The sequence below is a fragment of the Nothoprocta perdicaria genome, unplaced genomic scaffold, assembly GCF_003342845.1.
Source record: "Nothoprocta perdicaria isolate Ctin4 unplaced genomic scaffold, notPer1 scaffold_496, whole genome shotgun sequence".
Lineage (NCBI taxonomy): Eukaryota > Metazoa > Chordata > Aves > Tinamiformes > Tinamidae > Nothoprocta > Nothoprocta perdicaria.
The window spans coordinates 156111-161641 of record NW_020455750.1 but is presented as its reverse complement, the minus strand read 5'-3'; the positions used below and the strand labels follow the sequence as shown (position 1 = coordinate 161641).

Genomic DNA, 5531 nt, shown 5'->3' with positions numbered 1-5531 from the left:
GCAGTTCTGCGCTCTCACTTCTCGCTGTCGGTAGATTTGATCTGGGATGCTGAAGTTGCTGTGGTTTGTGCCTGGTCCTTAGACTGTTGGTGGCCACCTTCCCCACCACCTGGAAGAACGAAGCGCGTTTCAAAGTCTTATCCACTTTTTAAGGCACGCAGGCCTAGCTGACACCATTTGATTGCAGTTAGGTYGGAATGGTAGACACACAAAGCTTAGGCCGGACCATTTTCTGTGCTATTTTAGGTGCATTAGCTTAAAACAAACAAACAAAAAGTCCCTCCCACTCCCTTTTTCTCACCACTTCATATAATTGATTTCAGGCACTCACTTTTGGCTCTCGATTCACCTTGATTTTTCTCCAGGCATTGCACTCTGCCCRGAGCAGCTGCCCAAGCCTCCTCCCCAGCTCCTGAAAATGCTGGGGATATGGATCCAGACAGGAGGAGGTGGGGAGGGATATGTTCATTTTTGTCTTATTTTTTGTGCGTTTTTATTTATTTTTGTTGTTGTTGGTTGGTTGGTTGGTTGGTTGGTTGGTTGGGTTCGTTTTTTTTGCCTCCAGAAAGCTACAAAAGTTACTAAATGAGTAGTAAACAGGATGATAGGAACAAGTATCACTCCTGGTATAGAAAGCCAGTTGGTCATTCCAGCACCTGCTTCCAGTATTGCCCCAAATCAAGTCTCGTGTCCCTACCTCAGAAGAGAAACAACTTGATACTCAGGAGCGTGTTGAAGGCGATGCTTTTGGCCAGCAGGACTCGCAAACCCAGCACAGCCATGGACAGCATGTTCACTCTGCCTGCTTTGGCACCTGCTTAGCGAGAGAGAAAAGAGCAGAGACATCATAGACTAGATTGGGATTTTTTTTTTTTTTTGTACTGGCAGAAAGTGGGAAAAATTCAACTCAAAGTTTCAGAGAAATAAACAGTAACAAAAGAAAAGACAACTAGAAGACACTGGTAGGGAAAAGAGGAGAATGTCGAGATCAGATTTTGCTTGCTGATCCTTATTTGCCAAAACCAAAGCTTGCATGTTCTGCTGTCTTGAAAAAAGAAGATGATTGGTTTTATATATATTAAATATATATATGTTTAAATATATATTCTAATTTTTTTTCCATCTGAGAAAATAATTTTTTTATGCATTTGTTTTAGTTTCAACAAGATAACATAACTTTCCAGTCCCTTTAGGTAACTAACCTTTTGTAAGGGTGTCTGTCACGTTGCAAACATTCACTGCTACTGGTTCTTCAACCTCCTTTTCTACAGTGGAATAAAGAAAAGTCACTATTAAAAAATACGTAAAAACTTAAAAGGACTGAACCAAGTTCAACAGGTGAGAAGCACTGCGTGAAATTCACTATTTATAACAGGAATTAAGAAAATTCAGCATTAAGAATAGTTAAAATTGACATGAAGATATATATAAATACATAATTATATTTTATATAATTATATTTTATATAATTATGTTACATATTTTTTAAAATTGTATATATATGACATAAAAGTGCATAAATACATGACAGAAGGGTGTAAAGAAGATGTGAACAAACTCTTCAATGACAGGACATGAGGCAAGGGGCCCGAACTGATAATAAAAGAAGTTTTGGCTGAAAATGAGGAACAACATCTTTACTCTAAGGGTGACAGAGCCCTGGAACAGGTTGTCTACAGAGGCTGTGAAGTCTCCATACTTGGAGGTAGTCAAAAGTCATCTGGACATAATCCAAGGTGATGTGCTCTAGGTGACCCTGCATGAGTAGGGGTGTTGAGGTCCTTTCCAACCTCAAGTCTCCTGTAATTCTGTGAAGAGAGTGTGTTTTTTTTTTTTTTTTTTTGGAATGAAAATTTAAGACCCTTTTAGATGCTCTTAAATCTCTTTCAACTCGACCAGCTTAAGCACCTAGATGGCTTTTTCACTCCATGGATGCTTCTTAGAGGGAGAAACACATGGATCGTTAGAGGGATCCACACATGGATGCTTTTGGAGGGAGAAAGAGGAAGGGTTGGCACATTCTAGCCAGAAATACGTTGCAATTATACCACAAATTGTACCTGGCAGAGTGTGTTTGGTGTAAGTGCTGCCGTTGAACTTGGCCACGCAGGTCACCTGTGCCTCTGGTTCCACCTGAACCACTTTAATGGTGCTGTACGTCCCCACAGATGTCAAGGTAGGCTTGTTCTGCTCATATACCACCTCATTAGATGATGCTTCCAAACTGAGGTTCTTTGGATAGAAATTCCTTGCCAAACAAACTGCATTCACATTTTCACTTTCTTTCTTAACCTTCTTTGATTTAATCGCAATGACTTCTGGGGCAGAATCTTCTCGTTTCCCTGTGGAAAAAAAAATGCATTATTTGGGCATTTAGATTATTGCAAGCTTGTCTGTGAGCCGTCATGAACAGTTCAGATGTAGTTCAGCTGTGACTCTTCCCCAGCGCTATCTTTGGTTTAATATCTTTTTTTTTTGTGTTTATTTCCTGCTACTGTTTCCAAAACAGTGTGTCAAAGACAGGGGGGTGTATAAGGGTAGGTTTGTTGCAGGAGCTTTGATTTCTTGAAATTCTAATCCTGCTTTTGCTAGAACTTAGGTCTATATATGAATTATTTGCCTATATGCGAATTATTTATTTTGCAAATGTGGGAGTGGCAAACGAGAAGGAGCTTTTAAGTATGCAAATCCATGTCAATTTATTCTACTTTCTCAATGGTGTATTTCCCAAGAATAACACTTCTATTAGATATAGGCTTATATGGTCATGAGACATGAAAAAGGAATTGTTTTTTCTTTCCTGCTCCTCCAACCTTATTCTGAAGCAACTAACACATGTAAGTGCAGCAATAATAAATTGTAGGACAAAGAAAGACGCCTTTTTGCCATCTCACTGTTGTATAAGACTGTTGTATCAGTGGGATGACTTTCRGAGATGAAGTTCTGCTTCTTCAATGGATCTTTTCATTAACAAGAAGGAATTGCAAGAAGGAATTTTTCAAGTAGGAGAGAAACGATCAGAAGTTGTCTTTGGATTGCTGAGCTCCACTTCTCCAGGATTTGCTGATAAGATCAAACACTTGCAACTGGGGTGAGGTGTTCCCCCCTATACAGGGCTAATGATGCTAATTACCCCAATCCTGTCTGGAGATGGTTAAAAAGAYAACAGGAGCAGTACTTGGTTCAACAAGAAGTCTCATACATGTTGCAAAAGGGGTGACTTCTTTTYTGGCCATGCATAGTGCCAGATTGCTAGTCCACAATGGCAGGAGAAGTGCAAAATTGAATGTATAATTTGTGTAATAAACTCAACAAGGGGAAAACTCTCTCAGGACTGTCCATTGGATGTCCGTGGGCAAATCTCCTGACATTCTTTTTCAAGCCTTTAAGGCACTGTTTTGATCTTTGTTCTAAATGGCAAAATTACAATMAAGGGGTGAAAAACCTAAGACTTTGTTATAGCACCTACCCACAGCAATATCTGCATTTTTCAAAGTCTAGGCCACTTAACAGCTAATTCCCATTCATTCTGAGAAGGTTTGGGTTTGAGTCAGCTCTGAGAATTTAAGCTCCAAGTTATTTAGCCTTTTTCCTCCCTCTCCATGCCAATAAAATCACTTACCTGCTAACACCATGAGCGTGGGGCCAGTGCCAAAAGCTAGCCGGGTGCACTACGCCACGCAAGAGCTGCCCCCTGACTTCTCTCCCATGTCAGCTTTTGGCTGAGCTGGACCCAACTGCTCAACACAAGCCAGTGAAAACCCACCGAAACACCCACAAAGTAAGAAATTTGGTGCTGATGTTAGCTCAGTGCCATCCACACAGGGCATGCTGAGCCTCAGAAGTGCACAGCAGTCAGGTTGGGGGTTGCAGAATCATACCGAGATGCACAGCTAGCCCCGTAGCAGCTTTTCTAGGCAGGTACAAGCTGAAGACTCCCCCTGAAGCCCTCCCATGGGGAACASATTCCAGAGATTCCAGCATCACACAGACACCATTTCACCACATCCTTTTGTTCTCTCCTAYTATCACATTTTAGCTTAGCTTAGAGAAGGAAAAACAACAGTACTTACTCGGTTCAACCGTGAGAGAGGTCCCGCTTCCGAATATGAGCTTATCTGTTCACACTGCTAATACGCAGTCAAATAAGTGACCCTTTCTGCACTGTCCTCCAAAGGTGTGTATGCAAAACGGGAGAGGAAAATCCAAATGTTTGTCCTAATTATTCATAAATACAATCCCATTAGGATGTCCAGAGCCACATTCCTCCAGAACTGGGCGAGGAGAAATAACAAATCAGTAGTTCGGTGTTTTCAAATGGCTTGATCCAGGGCAGAGCTTCACAGCTTTCCTTTCCTTCCATTTCTCGGAAACTCTGCGAGATCTGTCATTCCATGGCAAAGAGAARYAYGAAAAGAAYGTTGGATCTGTCTCCTGAAGCATTTCAAGCTCCTATCTCTTTTCTTCCAAAAGATATATTGTGGTTTTTTTGTATTTACAGGTTTTCATACAGGACCCTGCGATGTTTATAACACTGTGGTACTACCGTACCTCCAACRCGACACAGTGACGCACTGTTYTACAAGAACCTCCCTCCTCTGCAGCCCTTGGGTTAGACAGGCAATCATGCAAATTCTTCAGTGGTTTCTGTCCCAACACACCAAATGAAGAAACAGGATGTGGTTTTCAAAGAAGGGTCCAAAACACCCACAAGAAGGTGAAATTTTAAGTGAAATCTGTCGGATTATGCAATATCCTTAAAAAGCTTCACGGAACTAAGTGTGATATAAAATGTAGAATTTCGGCACTTCTGGTGATATCTCAAAGCATTTACCAAATTTTTTTTGAGCTGCAGAAAACTTCCTTCTTTTTCATCTTGAATTGTTTTAATGCTCAGGAGACTGAGGAATGTCCTCGATCTGGGCTCACAGAGTTGATATCTGGGGGCTATATGATGGCTAAGGAAGTCTCTGTCCTGTTCAGTAAAATGAAAAAGTAGAGAAAATGATTGCTCTTTATTAGAAGAGATACTATGCCCATAAAAGTGGGCATTAAATAGTAAGGATGAAGATACACTATGTGTGAATGTATCCTTTCRTGAGATAGACTAAAATAATCTACAGCTTCTAATTAGATGTTTTTGACTTACTGTCAAAAAAAAAAAAATCCTTACTGCAGATATGTTTCAACACAAGAGTATAAACAAAGCCATGACATAATAGGTAAAAGTATCATTTAATCGATATACTAACCACTTGGTATATTAACAGGGATGTTTGTGCATGTACTTTTACCAAAGAAGCGGGCATCAAGAGAACAGTTCTTGAAAAATAAATGGATATCTCACCCTGAAGGAAAATAATAATAAAAAAGGCTGGGTACAGAGAAATTCAATTGGTGTAAAAAGGAAATGAGTCCGTGCTGCTTTCTAACTAGCATGGAGCTGGGGACAGATGTGAGAGGGGAGCTCAATATTCTGTAAAGAAGAGAGGAGAGGAGAGGAGAGGAGAGGAGAGGAGAGGAGAGGAGAG

General features: G+C 40.6%; 1 pseudogene; it reads right to left on the bottom strand.

The window, feature by feature from the left end:
- Nucleotides 1-698: 698 nt before the first annotated feature.
- The window catches only part of LOC112954215, a 13594-nt pseudogene continuing 8761 nt past the window's right edge, over nt 699-5531 (bottom strand).